Source organism: Phacochoerus africanus, chromosome 14 (genome assembly GCF_016906955.1).
Source record: "Phacochoerus africanus isolate WHEZ1 chromosome 14, ROS_Pafr_v1, whole genome shotgun sequence".
NCBI classification, from domain to species: Eukaryota; Metazoa; Chordata; class Mammalia; order Artiodactyla; family Suidae; genus Phacochoerus; species Phacochoerus africanus.
Window position 1 is genome coordinate 37,311,233 of NC_062557.1, and position 19,679 is coordinate 37,330,911.

Sequence of the window (19,679 nt, forward strand, 5' to 3'; positions counted from 1 at the left end):
ATTATCCCATGGAGAGGCCAGCTTGGGTCAGGCACAGCAAGACATTCTACAAATACTACCTCAGGAGGAGTTCCTGTCGTGGCACAGTGGTTAACAAATCTGACTAGGAACCATGAGGTTGTGGGTTCGATCCCTGGCTTTGCTCAGTGGGTTAAGGATCCAGCATTGCCATGAGCTGTGGTGTAGGTTACAGACGCAGCTTGGATCCTGCGTTTCTGTGGCTCTGATGTAGGCTAGCAGCTACAGCTCCGATTAGACCCCTAGCCTGGAAACCTCCATATGCTGCGGGAGCGGCCCTAGAAAAGACAAAAAGACAAAAAAAAAAAAAAAACCCACACACACACACACACATATATATATATATATATTGCTCCAGGAAAAACAAACAAACAAAAAAAACACAACAAAACTTGCACTTGAGCTGCTGTATATTCACAGAGAAATGGGAGGGTGTACAGAACACTCGTCAACTAGTTTTCTGTTTGGAGGAGAGGCCATGAACACAAGAGGGACATTCTGTGGGATAGCTGTCTAAAGGAGTTCAAATACCTGTGCTAGTATCTGCTAGTCCTTCTTGCTTAGCCAGTCCTGCAGTACCAGCTCTTTACTAGGCTTCTCAAAGATGGAGGGATTGAAAAAAAGATGGAGGGAATTGTCTTAAAGCCAGCAGATGTTCATCCCCCCTCACTTCTAATCTGAATGATTGATTGATTGATTGATTTTGCCACCCTTAGGCATATGAAGTACTGGGGCCAGAGACTGAAACCAAGCCACACCTTCAACCTATGCCACAGTTATGGCCACTCCAGATCCTTAACCCACTGTGCTGGGCTGGGGATTGAACGAACATGTGTCCCACGGCTCCCAAGATGCTGCTGATCCCATTATGCCACAGTGGGAACTCCTAAATCTAATTTTATTTTATTTTATTTATTTATTTTTGCCTTTTTGCCTTTTCTTAAGCTGCTCCCGCGGCATATGGAGGTTCCCAGGCTAGGGGTCGAATTGGAGCTGTAGCCACTGGCCTAGGCCAGAGCCACAGCAACTCGGGATCCGAGCTGCGTCTGCGACCCACACCACAGCTCATGGCAATAAACCGCTGAACAAGGCCAAGGATTAAACCCACAACCTCGTGGTTCCGAGTCGGATTCGTTAACCGTTGCGCCACAATGGGAACTCCCTAAATCTAATTTTAAATTGAAGGCAATAAAGAATGAGGCATTCATGGAGGCAGATACCATTGAAAATTGATGGGCACTCCTTCATGACTTAGCCAGGTAAGGATCCAATGTTGTTACTGCTCAGGTTCTGGTTCCTGCTATATGGCAGAGGTTTGATCCCCGGCCCCAGGAACTTCTGAATGCCATAGGCAAGGCCAAAAGTAAACAAAAAACCTACACACACGATAAAGCTGGTCTCTCAACCTGTGCCTGAATGACTGAAATGGGAAACTGGCCCTTAAATCGATTTAGTCATAGTCTGTCTGGGAGTTCCTGCTGTAGTGAAATGGAATTGGTAGCATCTCTACAATTACAGGATGTAGGTTTGACTCCCCGCACAGTGCAGTGGGTTAAAGGACCCGCTGTTGCAGCAGCTCTGGCTTAGGTCATAACTGGAGCTCAGATCTGATCCCTGCCCCCAGAACTCCATATGCTTTGGGGCGGCCAAAAAGAAAAAAAGAAACAAAAAGATGGAAAAAAACCTCTGCCCATTCCTTTGGGCGTTTTGGGTCTTAATCTGCTGGATTTTTTTGGAGGGGCACACCCGTGGGGGGGGGTTGTCAGTTCATGAACATCCTTCTGACTGGTTGGTGAAGTAATTGGCAGTCAACACCATTAACTTTCTGGTTCTAACTGGTCTGGGGTCTTTTATGAGCAGCATGCGGTTAACTTGCATGTTAGTATCTGCAAAACAGCTCAAAGAACATGGCTCAGAATAGTATCCATAGTTCTTGAGGACTAAATTTCCTTAATTTTGTTTAATGGCTAAAGTATTATTATTTTGCTTGACTGTTTTCCTTTCTGCATTTTCTCATTTCTCTGATTAAATTTATTCTTTGGAACCTGAGGAAGGCCAAGGAGGCTAAAGTTTTCTTTTCCTTTAATTAAAAAAATTTTTTTTGGTCTTTTTGTCTTTTCTAGGGCCGCACCCGACACATATGGAGGTTCCCAGGCTAGGGGTCTCATCGGAGATGCAGCCACCGGCCTATGCCAGAGTCACAGCAACGCTGAATCCAAGACCTGTCTGCGACCTACACCACAGATACCACAGCTGACGGCAATGCCAGATCCTTAACACACTGAGCGAGGCCAGGGATCAAACCCACAACCTCATGGTTCCTAGTCAGATTTGTTAACCACTGAGCCACAACGGGAACTTCCTTTTATTTTAAATTTAATTTTTTTTTTGTCTTTTGTCTTTTTAGGGCCATATCTGAGGCCTGTGGAAGTTCCCGGACCAGGGGTCTAATTGGAGCTATAGCTGCCGGCCTACACCACAGCCACAGCAATACCAGATCCAAACCACATCTGCGACCTATACCACAGCTCACAGCAACTCCAGATCAGATCCTTAACCCACTGAGCGAGGCCAGGGATTGAACCCGAAACCTCATGGTCCCTAGTCGGATTGGTTTCTGCTGCGCCATGATGGGAACTCCAAGGCTAAAGTTTTCTATGGACAAGAGGCAGTGGGAGGACGTAGTGGGAAGCTGTATTGGGTGGGGGGGGAGTGCGTAGGGTCCTGCTTGGTTATAGATTTGTTATAGAAATACAGCAGTATCTCATGGAACCAGAGGACAGGAAGCCTAGGCTGGCCTGATGAGGATCTTGAATTGAGACCTGCGGGAACCAAGGCAATTGTTCTTTTTATCTTTCTAGAAGTGTAGAGGGCTTCAGCTGTGCCTTTCTCAGCGGACAAGCCCTTTGCTTGCTCATCAGCACACATTCATTCAGCGAATATGTACTGAGCTCTTACCGTGGACTAGGGCTGTTCCGGCAATGAAGACAGAGAAGGGAATCAAATAGACAAAAGCACAATAGACAAGGACCCATTTCTCTCTCTCTTTTTTTTCTTTTTTCTTTTTTATGGCCATACCCATGACCTGTGGAAGTTCCTGGGCCAGGGATTGACCTACACTGCAGCTGTGGCAATGCTGGATCCTTTAACCACAGCACTAGGCTAGGGGTCGATCCCATACCTCTGCAGCAACCCAAGCCGCTGCAGTCAGATTCTTAACCCACTGTGCCACAGCGGGAACTCCACGAGGATCTATTTCTCAATTCCAATTTTTTTTTCTTTTTAATTTTTTCTCCATGCCCATGGCATGTGGAATTTTCTGCATCACAGCAGAGACAACGCCAGACCCTTAACTTTCTGAGCCACCAGGGAACTTCCTCGATTCCAATTATTTTACAGGCTTAAGTGAAGGTCTTCAAACTCCACAGAAAATTGGTTTCAGATCAGAGCAGTACAGCCTTCTGATCTAGCATCAGCAGAGGGTACCACTGAGCCTCAGGTGCAGTGAAAGAGGGTTCTGGGGCCCAGCCAGACCTCGTTGTTCCTGGTGCCCCTCAGCTATGCAGAGACAGTTGTTTCTGAGGTTTCACATTGAGGAGTGGGAGTTGGGAATTGTTGTGACAGTGATAAGATGCAAAACACGGAGAAAGAGAATAAAAGTTAGTATGTGCTGAGAAACTGACGTAGAAAATCAAACAGGGGAGTTCCCATTGTGGCTCTGTGGTTAAAGAATCTGACTAGGAACCACGAAGTTGCGGGTTCAATCCCTGGCCTCAATCAGTGGGTTAAGGATCCGGCATTTCCAAGAGCTGTGGTGTAGGTCACAGACGTGGCTTGGATCTGCCGTTGCTGTGACTATGGCATAGGCTGGCGGCTATAGCACCGAATCAACCCCTAACTGGGAACCTCCATATGCCATGGGAGCAGCCCAAGAAATGGAAAAAAGACAAAAAAAAAAAAGAGAGAGAGAAAGAAAGGAAGAAAATCAGACAGTGCAAATAAAATGTCAATCTAGGAGTTCCCATTGTGGCTCGGCGTTAAGGAACCTGACTAGTATCTATGAGGTTGGAGATTTGATCCCTGGCCTCACTCAGTGGGTTAAGGATCCAGTGTTACTGTGAGCTGTGGCTTGGATCCCGAGTTGCTCTGGCTGTGGCATAGGCCAGTGGCTGCAGCTCTGATTCAACCCTTAGTCTGGAAACTTCCATATGCCATGGGTGTGGCCCTAAAGAGACAAAAAAATAAAAATAAATAAAAAGAACAGGCTCAGATACAAAAAATGGGTATGAGAAAATGAGACAGAACAGAAGTCAACAAACTGGTGAAATGAGTTTAGAAGGTTTATTATTAAATCCAGAGGAAGGGCAGACATTATGACTGGTTAATCCAGTGATTCAGTGATTCAGTGGTATCAGGAGGCCCATCTCTTTCTTCATCCAGAGCTATAAGGAAGGCTCCCTCTATCAGTCAACATTACCTGCTTCCCCAGTGTGGTGAGAGGAATGATCTGGCCCCAAATGTCAAAAGGGTGGGAACTAGCAAATGCTATTTTATTTTAGTTACCTATTTATTTTTTTATGGCTCCACCTGTGGCATATGGAGGGTCCCAGGCCACGGGTCAAATCAGAGCTGCAGCTGCTGGCCTATGCCACAGCCACAGCAACACCAGATCTAAGCTGCATCCTCGACCTATGCTGCAGCTTGTGGCAATGCCAGATCCTTAATCCACTGAGTGAGGCCAGGGATCGAACCTGCATCCTCACAGTGCCAACATCAGGTCTTTAACCCTCTGAGCCACAGCAGGAACTCCAGGAAACCCTGTTTTAGACCTAGCAGGCTCACTCCTCTGAAGCATCTAGCTGGGGTGTGGGAGGGGTAAATACCACAGAAAGACAGGTAACAAGGGGTCTGAGAGGTAAGAAAAGATGGGAATAAAGTCCTACTCAAAACCCAGAGGAAGGGAATGTCAAAAAGGCAAACATAGGAGTTCATGTCGTGGTGCAGTGGTTGATGAATCCGACTAGGAACCATGAGGTGGCAGGTTCAATCCCCGGCCTTGCTAAGTGGGTCGGGATCCGGCGTTGCCGTGAGGTGTAGGTCGCAGAAGCGGCTCAGACCCTGTGTTGCTGTGGCTCTGGTGTAGGCTGGCATCTACAGCTCTGATTAGACCTCTAGCCTGGGAACCTCCATATGCCGTGGGAAGCAGCTCTAGAAAAGGCAAAAAGACAAAAAAAAAAAAAAAGGAAGGCAAACATAGTAATGCCATAAGCCTAAAAAGAGATCAAGTAAGTTTATGACTCAAAACCATCCATCGGATTTATCCATAAAGGACTTGTTACTTTTGCCCCCAAAGTTCCAGTAGTGTGTTAAGAGATTGAGGGGTGAGTGAGAGGTGATGACCAAGAGACCCTGGTTATAACATAGGCAAGTCACTCAAGAACTTTGTGAATGGAAGGGGAGAGAGAAAGAACTAGCCAATGGGTCAAGGGAATAATTTCTCTTTAATTAATGAAGAAACAGGATCATTTAAAAAATACTGACAGCAGGAGGTCCCGTCATAGCTCAGTGGTTAACGAATCCAACTAGGGACCATGAGTTTGTGGGTTCAATCCCTGGCCTCAATCAGTGGGTTAAGGATCTGGCATTGCCGTGAGCTGTGGTGTCAGTGGTGTAGGTCCCAGACGAGGCTCGGATCCCGAGTTGCTCTGACTCTGGCATAGGCTGGTGGCATCAGTTCCAATTAGACCTCCATATGCCGAGGGCATAGCCCTAGAAAAAAAGGCAAAAAGACAAAAAAAATAAAAATTAAAAATACTGACAGCAGAGTTCCCTGGTGGCTCAGCAGGTTAAGGATCTGGCCTTGTCACTACTGTGGCTTGGGTCACGGAATTTCCACATGCTGCAGATGCTGCAAAAAAAAAAAAGAGAGAGAGAGATGCTGTCAGATAATATCCAAAAGAGAATGAAAGCTGAAAGGGAGGCGGGTAACTGTGGATGCTTCCAGAGAAGAGAATGCTATTTAGAATAGTGATTCTCAAACTCTTTTTATTTATTTATTTATTTTTTGGTCTTTTTGCCTTTTCTGGGGCCACTCCCTCGGCATATGGAGGTTCCCAGGTCCAATCAGAGCTACAGCTGCCGGCTTATGCCACAGCCACAGCAATGCCAGATCCTTAACCCACTGAGCGAGGCCAGGGATCAAACCCACAACCTCGTGGTTCCTAGTTGGATTCATTAACCACTGAGCCGTGATGGGAACTCCGATTCTCAAACTCTTAATGTGAATATTATTCACCTGGAGTCCCCCCAGGGTTCTATTAAATGTGTAGTCTGATTCGGTAAGTCGGGGTGGGGCTTAAGAGTCTACATTTCTAACAAGTTCTCAGGTGATGCCAGTGCTGTCAGGTATGGGCCCCACTTTGAACAGTAAGAATTGAGAGCAGTAGTTCTCAAACTTCAGTGTCATCAGAACCATCTGGAGGGCTCATTAATTTCAGCTTCTGGGGAGTTCCCATTGTGGCTCAGCAGTAATGATTCTGACTGATATCCATGAGGACACAGATTTTATCCCTGGCCGAGTTCCGTGGGTTAAAAGATCCAGTGTTGCTGTGTGGTGTAGGTCACAGACACGGCTCGGATCCCGTGTTGCTGTGGCTGTGGCATAGCCAGAGGCTATAGCTCCGATTCAACACCTAGCCCGAGAACTTCCAAATGCCAGGGGTGTAGCCCTAAAAAGACAAAAATATAAATAAATAAATAAATTAAATAAAACTAGGTTTCTGGGACCCACTCCCAGACTTTCTGCTTTAGTACTTCTGGAATGGGGAACAAGAATTTGCATTTCTTTATTTTTTATTTCTTAATTTAATGTAGTTTTTTTTTTTTTGGCCACGCACATGGCATGTAGAACTCCCCAGGCCAGGGATCAAACTCTGAGCCACAGCATCGACCCAATCCACTGCAGTGACAACACAGGATCCTTAATCCACTGGGCCACAGGAGAACTCCCAAGAACTTGCATTTCTGACAAGCTCTTTCTGACATGCTGCTGATGCTGCTAGTCCAGGGATCACATCTGAGAAGCCCTGATTTAGCATATAAGTGGAGAAAACCACCTTGGAAGAGAGATAGCTTCACCACTGGAAGATAAGGAAAAAGCAAAGACTGATAAGGTGACAGATAAGTTTGTAGGTTTGTGGGAAAGCAGGACACTGAAGTAGGAGTGAAGTCAGCTGAGAGCAAGGGAGAGGCTGATGAGATGAGGAACTATAAATATTAGGTGAAGGCTTGTTGCCTTCCACTTAGCTCTTCTCATAATACCGCACAAAAATTCAATTCGTTTTGTTGTTTATTAAAAGAACGTTTTGCAATTAATTCATCCAGATAAGTTGACTGGGAAGTTATGTGGTTCAGTGGAAGAATTATTAAGATTTTCCTGTGACTGGTAACCAGAAACACCTGCTTTGGAATTTTGTTTGTTTTCTGTCTTTTTAGGGCTGCACCCTTGTCATATGGAGGTTCCCAGGCTAGGGGTCCAATTGGAGCTGTAGCTACTGGCCTACACCACAGCCACAGCAACATGGATTCCAAGCCACATCTGCCACCTACATGACAGCTCATGATGACACCAGATCCTTAACCCACTCAGCAAGGCCAGGGATCAAACCCGAGTCCTCATGGATGCTAGTCGGGTTCATTAACCACTGAGCCATGACAGGAACTCCCCTCGTTTCTTGTTTTATCTTAAAACCCCTACTCCTTGTACTAATCTTTGGAAACTAGGGGGCTCATGGTCTCCTGTAATCCATACATCATAGGGGCTGGAGGGAATTTTCAATTCTTTTTTCATTTCCATAATTACCAAACTAGTATTCCTCTCAGATGGGTAAAAATTCCTTTACTACTTTTCTTACTTGTTCCACTAGTTTATGATTCTAGTCTATGCTTGTAAGAGCTTGTAGCACTGGACTTCTATCTATTGCTAAACCCCATTTTGTGTCAGCACCCTAATAACTTAATTGTTCCTTGAAAGAACCATTAAACCCCATGATCTCACACTCTGTGACTTACACAACTCTAGTGACGTAGAGTTTCACTCCAGGTCAACCAGACTCATACATGACCATGCTAGAAAATGCTCCATATCCGAAATCAATGACTTCAATGGATCTACCATTCTCTATTTCTGCCTCTTCCAAGCCCTAACTTTTATTGCTCCTGTTCTTAGATCATATAGAGTTCTTCACACCCCTCCCCCAGCTTTCTATGTGACAGACAAATAGAAAACAGACATAGGATCTTGATTTTTCTTCTCCCAACCTTCAGCTCCATCGCTGCCTCACTTCCTTAACTCTTTGGTCCAACCTTCCTGGTTTATCACCTCGGTTACTCGTTCAGGAGCACTCTCACCTCCCTCATTACCCTTCCTTCTCTGTCAACCTGGACAGCAAACACCGGAGTCCCCATTATGGTTCAGCAGTAACAAACTCAACTAGTATCCACAAGGTTTCGGGTTCGATCCCTGGCTCAGTGGGTTAAGTATCTGGCATTGCCATGAGCTGTGGTGTAGGTCGCAGGTGCAGCTTGGATCCCACGTTGCTGTGGCTTTGATGTAGGCTGGCAGCTACAGCTCTGATTTGACCCCTAGCCTGGGAACTTCCATATACCTTGGGTGTGTCCCACCACCCCCCCAAAAAAAGAAAAAGAAAGAACGAAAGAATAAAACAGCAAACACCATCTCAAGAATAAATCCTGTGCAGTCTTATAGGCCCCTGTACCAAGAATGCTGAGCAATTCTCTGAGGATAAGTGCTGCCTCAAGTTTCTGGATCTGTAAAGCCAGAGCAGGACTCAAGAACCTCATTCATTGTCCTTGTTCCATTCCCTTCCTCATCCATTCTTCTCTCCCACCTTTCTAAGCTTCCCCCACTCACCTTAGACCCCCTTAGATCCAGAGCTACTCACTCTGCAACTTTCTTTTTTTTTTCTCTCTCTCTCTTTTTATGGCCGCAACCTTGGCATTTGGAAGTTCCTGGGCTAGGGTTGACCTGGAGCTGCAACTGCTCTCCATAGCCACAGCCATAGCCACAGCCACAGCCACAGCAATGCTGGTTCAGACCATATCTGCAACCCACACCACAGCTTGTGGCAAAGCCAGATCCTTAACCCACTGCGTGAGGCCGTGTTTCATACCCACATCCTCATGGATACTAGTCGGGTTCTTAACCCGTTGAGCCACAGCTGGAACTCCTACTTAAGATAGTTTAAATTGGATTTCTGTCAGACCCACAGTATCTTAGCCAATATAGCTGTCTCTTGGGGTATACTGTGTTTCCTTTTTCTTCTGCGTTTCCTAACAGTCACAGATCAAGTGTTTTTCTCATTATTCATATTTGAATGAGGATAAGTCTAGATCAGCAAACTACCGCTCCTGGGCCGTATCTGGCCAGCCACCTGTTTTATTTTTACAGCCCACAAGCTAAAAATGTTTAAACATTTTCAATGATTACTTTTTTTTTTTTTTTGTCTTTTTGCCATTTCTTGGGCTGCTCCCACGGCATATGGAGGTTCCCAGGCTAGGGGTCTAATCGGAACTGTAGCCACCGGCCTAGGCCAGAGCCACAGCAACACGGGATCCGAGCTGCGTCTGCAACCTACACCACAGCTCACGGCAACGCTGGGTCCTTAACCCACTGAGCAAGGGCAGGGACCGAACCCGCAACCTCATGGTTCCTAGTCGGATTCGTTAACCACTGCGCCACGACGGGAACTCCTTCAATGATTACATTTTAATATGGCTATATAAGGACCTATATAATAGTCTCTTGGCCCACAAAGCCTACAATGTTTACCTCTCTGGCCCTTTAAAAAAACCTTACCAATCCCTGATTTAGAAAAATATGATAATTGACTGAAAATATTGTGCACTTATTTTCCATGTGTCTCTCACTATTTACCTGGCTTCTCTTGGAGTCCTTCATTATGTGGGTTTAAATAATAAGTTCAGAATGTCCGCTTCCTGCACAGCGTTGAGGGGAACTAAGAGTGATTGGTAATCTTATCCTGAAGTTTGTGTTGGTGGACCTATACCCAGTGTTTGTTCAAATTCCTGCTCCAGGCAATGGTTTTTGGTATCTGATTTTGTGTTTGCCCTGGCTTCTGCTTTAGGTACAGGTGTATGGCTTCCTCCTTGGCTGTTTTGTGAGTTGCCTCATAGGGTCAGTCGCCCATAAAAATAAGGAAACTTCTCCCAGCACTGAGGTGAATGACTTGCTTTATTATGTACCGTCCGGGGGGAAAAAAAAACATCTCCACAAGTTTTTCTATTTTCATGGCTCCCTTTCTTTCCTAACCTCTGTGCACCTGCCTACAGATGCTACTGATTTTTAGTGTCAAAAGAAATTCCAGGAGTTCCCGTCGTGGCTCAGTGGTTAACGAATCCAACTAAGAACCATGAGGTTGTGGGTTCGATCCCTGGGCTTGCTCAGTGGGTTAAGGATCCGGCGTTGCCGTGAGCTGTGGTGTAGGTTGCAGACGTGGCTCAGATCCCGAGTTGCTGTGGCTCTGGTGTAGGCTGGCGGCTACAGCTCCAGTTAGACCCCTAGCCTGGGAACCTCCATGTGCTGCGGGAAGCGACCCAAGAAATGGCAAAAAGACAAAAAAAAAAAGAAAGAAAAAAGAAATTCTAAGTAGATGGAGTTCCCATTGTTGCTCAGAGGGTTAAGAACCCCACATAGTGTCTATGAGGATTGATTCCTGGCCTCACTCAGTGTGTTAAGGATCCGGCTTTGCCGTAAGCTGTGGTACAGTTTGCAGAGGCAGCTCAGATCCAGTGTTGCCGTGGCTGTGGCATAGGTGGTCAGATGTGGCTCCAATTTGATCCCTATCCTGGAGACTTCCATGTGACACAGGAGAGACTGTTAAAAGAAAAAAGGAAATGCCAAGTAGAAATGGCCCCAAAAAGGGTCTTTTTTCTAGGAGATCTTATTTCTCTGATTAGTGGAGATCTACGAGGGTTTCCTCTACTTAGTTTTCATGATACTACACTAATCTCTTGGAAATGATATGTAGGGGTTTTAGCCTTACATTGAGTCCTAGGTGACCATTATGTAGCTGAAATTATTGTGGTATATATCTATGACTCCCTTCCACTGTCTCATTAATGACATGTATTTTCATCTTTTTTTTGTTTGTTTTTTTGCTTTTTGCTTTTTGCTTTTTAGGGCCACACCCATGGTATATGGAAGGTCCCAGGCTAGTGGTTGAATCAGAGCTGCAGGTGCTGGCCTACACCACAGCCATAGCAACGCGGGATCTGAGCTGTGTCTGGAACCTATACCACAGCTCACGGCAATGCCGGATCCTTAACCCACTGAGTGAGACCAGGGATCAAAACTGCATTCTCGTAGATACTAGTTGGGTTCATAACCCACTGAAGCACAATGGAAATTCCCTATGTTTTCATCACTGATGTTAATTTTTCCTTTGATTATTTAAATCAACTGTGTGGAAATAGAGACGTTAGTGTACATTTCTTTTACTCACACTCAGTCATTGGAGGATAACAAAAACTCACTAAAGACAGAAAGCTTTTGTCAGACTACCAACTGGGACCCCAAGAAGGCACAGTTCATGGCCCAGTGGTAATGTCAGGAATGACATGGAAATAATATGAACTGATTCTTAGAGGAAGGATGGAGAAGTCTGGAGAAAAGGCATTATTGATTGGCTCCAATAATGCCAGGTGAAAGGTCCAGAGCTAAGTAGGATGATTTAGCACCTCATCCCAAATAGCCCATGATACCTTCCTTTCCCCAAAGGAAGGGGATGGATCAAGAACACATCCTGGAGGACAAGATGGATTAAAAACAACAACAGCAAACAAAAATAAACAAATAAAACAGAACTTGAGGAATCTGTTGGGGAGTTCCTACCATGGCTCAGTGGCTAACAAATCCGACTAGGAACCATGAGGTTGCGGGTTTGATCCCTGGCCTTGCTCAGTGGGTTAAGGGTCTGGCGTTGCCGTGAGCTGTGGTGTAGGTCACAGACGCGACTCAGATCCCGTGTTGCTGTGGCTCTGGTGTAGGCCAGCAGCAGCAGCTCCGATTGGACCCTAGCCTGGGAATCTCCATATGCCGCAGGAGCGGCCCAAGAAATGGCAAAAAAAAAAGAAAGAAAAAGAAAAAGAATCTGTTGGGATTTGTTCTAGCCAGGGCACTCGTAAGAATTTGACAGAACTCAAGTTACCACCTTCTGTCCAGGGTGCTGCTGTCAGTAAGCAGTCTTCTACTACACAGCAGACTAGTGGGGTGCTCCTTTTTTTTTTTTGGACTGCTCCTGCAGCATATGGAGATTCCAAGGCTAGTGGTTGAATCTGCACTGCAGTTGCCAGCCTACACCACAGCCACGGCAACACCAGATCCAAGCCGCGTCTGTGACCTGCATCATAGCTCACAGCAATGCCAGATCCTTAACCCACTGATCAAGGCCAGTGATCAAACCTGCATCCTCATGGCTACTGGTCAGGCTCCTTACTACTGAACCACAATGGCAACTCCTAGTGGGATGTTCTTGATGAAATATGTTCCAGTGACCTCTGGAAATTCCATTTAAGAGAACCATACACTTTTAGGATAACATCAGAATAAGTTAAATCACACTGTGATGAAGACTCACAGTTTGACCTTGAAGTTAGATGGAAGCAGGACAAACTTTAAATCAAGACTCTGCTGCAGAGATGTAGGCTGTCTGAGAAGAACCACATTTGTAAATAAGCTTGCCTGGAGATCAGTTTCCAGACTGGCAGAGTGAGGACTTCAGTGAACTCAGTTTTGCACAAAAACAATGAAAATACTGGCAAAACAGCTAAAATCAACTGTTCTAGAACTTTGGGAACTTTGAGAATTAACCAAAGCCACAGGAGAAACTGAAAATCATCTATCCAAGAGAAACAACTGAACTTTGGTTAGAGAGTAGGATTTTAACTTGTGAATGGGATACTATTCCCATCTACCCCCCTGCCCCAGCTTAGCTTCTTTCTGTCTGTCTGTCTTTTCCTTTTCCTTTTTAGGGCTGAACCTGCAGCATATGGAAGTTCCCAGGCTAGGGGTCAAATCCAAGCTGCAGCTGCCAGCCTACACTACAGTCACAGCAGCACTGGATCCAAGGGGTATCTGTGACCTATGTTGCAGCTTACAGCAACTCCCAATCCTTAAACCACTGAGCAAGGCCGAGGATTGAACCTGCATCCTCATGGATACTACTCAGGTTCTTAACCCACTGAGCCACAACTCCTGCAGCTCAGTTTCTTGGTAGCCACAAAAAGCCAGTAGTCTCATAGCCAGTGGAGAGGACTGACTTCTTGTGTAGCTCAGTTAAAAGCAACATCCTCAGAACACTGTCGATATTTTGTCTGAACCTGCAGCTCCCTGGAAGATCTCTATTCTTAGGTAGTTGTGGCTATTTCATTTGACTCAGAATTCAGCTGAGCAAAAAAAATTATACCTTACTCCCAGGGCATTATCAGAACAATAGTCATCCCCTGGCAACATGGCAGCTGCCTAAGGCTGTGCTTTCAGTTGGGGTTAGCAAGAGACAGGTTGGGAATTTGGGTACATCTTGGAGAACTAGATAAGCGCAGGGAACTCTGAAAAGCTCTAGCATATTCCAGGGGATCTAAAAGGCTGTATGAATGCACAAAGCTGTGCACATGCCCGGGAAAGACACGGGAGTGGAGGAGGTCCTGGTCACTAACTTCTGGCTGACGTTAAGGCTCTTTGCAAACAGAAAGTGCAAGTGCAGGCTGTCTGGAAAACTGCCGCAGGTTTAAAGGCAGGCCTTCTTACACAGATTCCCTTGACAAAGGGCAGAAGACACAGTGACATCCACAGTGAAGCATACCTTCTGTTCCTAAGGAACTTTAATTTTTCTTCGTAAGTTTAGGGAATGAGTAACAGGATCTAGAACTCCAGTCCCAAGAAGTGTGAGCAGAGAGGAATGACCTCATTGGACAATTTTAGAGGAGGAAATGGAGAAAGTGTGATCCTGTGAGGGTTCAAAAGTGATCCTGGGAGTTCCCGTCGTGGCGCAGTGGTTAATGAATCCGACTAGGAACCATGAGGTTGCGGGTTCGGTCCCTGCCCTTGCTCAATGGGTTAACGATCCCGCGTTGCCGTGAGCTGTGGTGTAGGTTGCAGACGGCGGCTGGGATCCTGCGTTGCTGCGGCTCTGGCCTAGGCCGGCGGCTACAGCTCCAATTCGACCCCTAGCCTGGGAACCTCCATATGCCGTGGGAGCAGCCCAAAGAAATAGCAAAAAGACAAAAAAAAAAAAAGTGATCCTGGCACTGAGGCTGGGCCACAGCTCCCGAACCTGAGAATCAAATACCCAGGGTGAGGAGTTCCCATTGTGGCTCCTTGAGGATGCTGGTTTGATCCCTGGCCTTGCTCAGTGAGTTATGGCTGTGGCTGTGCCATAGGCCAGCAGCTTCAATTCTGATGTGACCCCTAGCCTGGGAACCTCCATATGCCGCAGGTGTGGACCTAAAAAAAAAAATACATATATATATATATGTATATGTATATACACACAGGTGAAAGTGAGGAGCTCAGTGGCCTTTGCCTTCCTCTAATCTACCGTGAAAATCTACCTCATGGACAGCTGGGGGAATGAGGAAAAGCAGGGAGACAAAGGGCTAAGATAGATTGGAATGAACTGGGGATCCTTAGGGATACAGCCTGAACCATGCCTTCCCTTCTCTCCTTAGAATTTTCCTCTTTGTCATAAATCATCTGTGGAATGGAGACGATAGCCATTACTGCATGCTCCTGCATGAGTCTGGGAATCATTGGAACTCTCAGAATAAGAATTAAGAGAAGAATACAAAGGGAGGTGATATGTCAACATAGCCTCAGCACAATCTTGAGCTAGTCTCCTCACCAGAGTGAAGGAGGCTGCTCCCTTTTGGATAGCCCAGGATCCCCAGTTACCCTCTTGCCCATTCCATCAAAGCCTTTCCTCTTCTGTCTTGTCCAGGTCTGAGTTCTTTTCTCTCCCCTGCCTTATCTGTCTCTGTTCTCTGCAGAATTCTCCCATACTCACGGCTATCAGTTGGCTCCCACAAGTCCCCAGCCATAGATATGAGAGGGATGAGGTACCAAGATTAGCTGAGCCCCTGGACAGAGAACTCAGATACCAGTGAAGACTATTGACTTCAGCTGAAAGCAGAGCCTAAGACAAAGAATTGAGTGAAGGTAATTTATTTGGAAGATGATCACAGGAGGGACTGAAGAAAATGAAATAGCGGAGGCAAAGATCATACAAGGGTCTTATTTATTTATTTATTTATTTATTTATTTGTCTTTTCTAGGGCTGCACCCATGGCATATGGAGGTTCCCAGGTTAGGGGTCTAATCAGAGCTGTAGCCGATGGCCTATGCCACAGCCACAGCCATGCCAGATCTGAGCCACGTCTGTGACCTATGCTACAGCTCATGGCAACGCTGGATCCTCAACCCACTGAGCGAGGCCAGGGACTGAACCCGCAACCTCAAGATTCCTAGTCAGATTAATTAACCTCTGACCCATGATGGGAACTCTCTTATTTATTTTTTATTTATTTTTATTTTAAAATTATAGTTGATTTATAATGTTCTGTCCATTTCTGCTGTACAGCAAAATGATCCAGTCATACATATACATTCTTTTTTCTCATATTATCTTCCATCATGTTCTATCATAAGTGATTGGACACAGTTCCCTGTGCTATACAGCAGGACCTGAATGCTTATCCATTCTAAATGTAATAGTTTGCGGAGTTCCCCTCGTGGCTCAGGGCTTAATGATCCTGACTAGGATCCATTAGGGCATGGATTCTATCCCTGGCCTTGCTCAGTGGGTTAAAGATCCAGCATAGCCATAAGCTGTGGTGTAGGTCACAGACATGGCTCAGATCCTGCATTGCTGTGGCTGTGGTGTAGGCCAGCAGCTGCAGCTCCAATTAGACCCCTAGCCTGGGACCTGCCATATGCTGTAGGTGCAGCCCTAAAATGAAAAAAAAAAAAAAAAGTAGTAGTTTGCATCTACTAACCCCAAATTCCCCTTCTATCCCACTCCCCCCACTTCCCCTTGCCAATGACAAGTCTGTTCTTGTCTGTGAGTCTGTTTCTGTTAATTTGTGCCATATTTTAGAGTCCACATATGAGTGATATTATATGGTATTTGTCTTTCTCTGTCCAACTTACTTCACTTATGGCTTCTTGGCCTTTTGGCTAAGATCAAGTGTAGTATCTGTTCTTATCAGTTTTATAAGAGTCTTATAGATTGTTGCTATGGGAGTTTCCATCGTGGCTCAGCAGAAATGAATCTGACTAGTATCCATGAGGATGCACGTTCGATCCCTGGCCTCACTGAGTGGGGTAAGGATCCGGCATTGCCCTGAGCTGTGGTGTAGGTCACAGACATGGCTTGGATCTGGCATTGCTGTGGCTGAGGTGTAGGCTGGCGGCTATAGCTCTGATTCAACGCATAGCCTGGGAACCTCATAATGCTGTGGGTACAGCCCTAAAAAGACAAACAAAACAAAACAAAAAAACAGGGTTGTAAGAATTGTTGCTGTGGGTGACAGGGCCTCTGGTTAGCTGCGCCTCCTGAGAAACTACAGAATGCCTCTTAGAATGGTCCCTCTGAAGGATGGGAGGCTGGATCTTCATCCACTCCCATTCCCCTTTGGGTAAGTTTGCCCTGATGGCACTTGTCTTTGGTTCTAGCAGATGCCTGTGGCTCTAGAGAATGTACTGAGGCAGAATATGAAAGGTGCACTGTTTATGGTCATGAGCAGTCTTAGTCCTGGGTGTATCTGAACTCATACAGAACGATCCACCACAGCTGCTTCTGAAAGCAGAGACAAGTCAAGGAGACTTAATGCGAGGGCCCAGAGGGCCTGCCGTAGGCTCCGTCTCTGATTTTTATTTTTATTTATTTATTTATTTTTCTTCTTTCGCTGCCTCTTGGCATATGGAGTTCCCAGGCCAGGAATCAGATCCAAGCCGCAGTTGCAACCTATATGGCAGCTGTGGGAGTGCCAGGTCCTTTTAACCCATTGTGCCGGGCTGGGGATAGAACCTGAGTCCTGGTGCTGCAGAGATGTCACAGATCCTGTTGTACCAGAGTGGGAACTCCTGACTTTTTTTTTTTTTTTTTTTTTTTGCTATTTCTTGGGCCACTCCCGCGGCATATGGAGGTTCCCAGGCTAGGGGTTGAATCGGAGCTGTAGCCACCGGCCTACACCAGAGCCACAGCAACGCAGGATCCGAGCCGCGTCTGCAACCTACACCACAGCTCACGGCAATGCCGGATCGTTAACCCACTGAGCAAGGGCAGGGACCAAACCCGAAACCTCATGGTTCCTAGTCGGATTCGTTAACCGCTGCGCCACGACGGGAACTCCAACTCCTGACTTTTAAAACTTTCTCCTCAGAGACCGTTAATGATGAAATAACTTGTAATGTGTGTGTGTGTTTTCTTTTTGGTTATCAAATACCCTTTATTAATTTTCTTTACAGTTTTAAACTAGCACCACTGTTGGTGTCATCTATGAGGCCGTGAGGGTGGCGGCCGTCAACATCACAGCCTACAGACTGGGAAGTCCCCAGGATCTCTTTAATGGTTCCAGAGTGTTCTCTAGCTAAAGATTGGTGCCCCATCTGTTGGGCAATGTTGGCAATCTCATCAAAAGTGATGTTTGACTGTGCCTAATTGTTTTTCTGCTTCTTTCTGTCTGTTGCCCGTTTCTTTTTTCTCTTTCTTTCTTTCTTTCTTTTTAGGGCCACACTGGTGGCATATGGAAGTTCTCAGGCTAGGGGTCTAATCGGAGCTACAACTGCCAGCCTATGCCACAGCCACAGCAACGTGTGATCTGAGCTGCGTCTGCAACCTACACCACAGCTCACAGCAACACCAGATCTTGGACCCACTGAGCAAGGCCAGGGATTGAACCCGCATCCTCATAGATGCTAGTCGGATTGTTTCTGTTGTGCCACAATGGAAACTCCCTCTTGGTGGTTCCTTGAGACCTTTGATGAGCAGGGCAGTGGCAGAAGGTACCACCTCAATCTGGGCCTGTGTGTTCTGAATGGTCAGTTTCGCTATAATCCTCAGACCCTTATAATCACCAGCTGCCTTGGCAATGTCATCACCAACTTTTTTTTGGAGACAGATCCAGGGGGCTGATCTTGGGTGCCAGGGCAGATGTGGCACTAACTTCTCCACTGGGGTATCTCAGGTATATCTCTTCTTGGGGTTGAACTTAGATGGTATGGTAGAACCTGCTGGTGTCAGATGAACCCGGATTCGGGATGATGGAAGAAAGTTGCACCTTGGCTTCCTCTGATCTGAAGATGTAACGGGTATTTATTTGTGTCCCTTCTTTTAGCTGAAATTCAAATGTGAAGTTCCTGGTTGGCAGAGAAGGAGAAAATGTGCTATTCCGATAAACCTAGCATGGAGCATCAGGAGGGAAGAAACAGAAGGGGCTGTAATGGGCTGCCATTTGACTCAGTAAAGGTCAAGTTGCAAATAATTTGGAGTTTCAAATACTTGCATAAGTTTCAGATAATTTTTCTCTCTAAACTCAGAAATTGGAATTCCTGTCGTGACTCAGTGGTAACGAACCAGACCAGTATCCCTGAGGATGCAGGTTCAATCCCTGGCCCTGCTCAGTGGGTTAAGGATCCGGTGTTACCATGAGCTGTGGTGTAGGTCACAGATGAGGCTCAGATCCCACATTGCTGTAGCTGTGATATAGGCTGGCAGCTATGGCTCCAATTCGAACCCTAGCCTGGGAACTTCCATATGCTACAGGTGCAGCCCAAAGAAGACAAAAAAATTTAAAAAAATAAAAAATACATAAACTCAGAAATTGGGTTTCAGTTTTACTCTGATATTTCTCAAGAAATTTTAAGGATCTTCTCTATAAATGTTCTATGTCTAAGGTCATGAAATGCTTCTTACCTTTGTTTAAAAGATTTCCAGAGCTTTTAGCTGCTGCTCTTATATGTGCAGAGAAGCAGTCATGATTTATACTTTTCACAAATAATAAGGCACCTATTGAATTCTCAAATGATATATGGGATTTTTGGTTTAGTGATTTTCCTGTTGGGTATGAGGATTCTTTGCCATCAGAGAATGGACATATTAATGAACTTCCCATCATCACTTAACACTTGAACCTTGACTCTGTGTACTTTCTCAAAATATCTTGCTACCACAGTAGTTAATGACTTGGACAGGATGATAATATGAATTGAGACAATATTTTCCTTTTAATGATTGTATGTTGATTGATTTTAAGGGAAGTAGAAAAGACAAGATTATATGTAGTGGAGTCATGAAGGGCCCTTTTGGCTGGTTTGTCTTGTGAGTAGAACCATGTGGGGGGTCTTGGTTCCCTCCCTGGGCCAACTCTATTATCCTCACTGACTTGGTAACTGGTTGTTAAAATGGAAGCCATACCAATTCTGTCCACCAGGGGTCATTTGCAAAACAGAGTATTTAAGTATGTTGCAATTTCACTCTTGCCTAATTGGGGAACCATCCAAAGATGTAAAGTTGACATCCAGCTTCAGAGAGGGTGTGCTCTTTCTGAAGAAACCTCTGAGGATA

At 45.7% G+C, this 19,679-nt stretch overlaps 2 pseudogenes; one reads left to right on the forward strand and one right to left on the reverse strand.

Annotated features, from left to right (window-relative positions):
* The first annotated feature begins 16,268 nt into the window (after positions 1-16,268).
* LOC125115366 (uncharacterized) lies at positions 16,269-16,383 on the forward strand (annotated as a pseudogene).
* Positions 16,384-17,575: 1,192 nt separating this feature from the next.
* The window catches only part of LOC125113863 (60S ribosomal protein L12-like), a 38,456-nt pseudogene continuing 36,352 nt past the window's right edge, over positions 17,576-19,679 (reverse strand).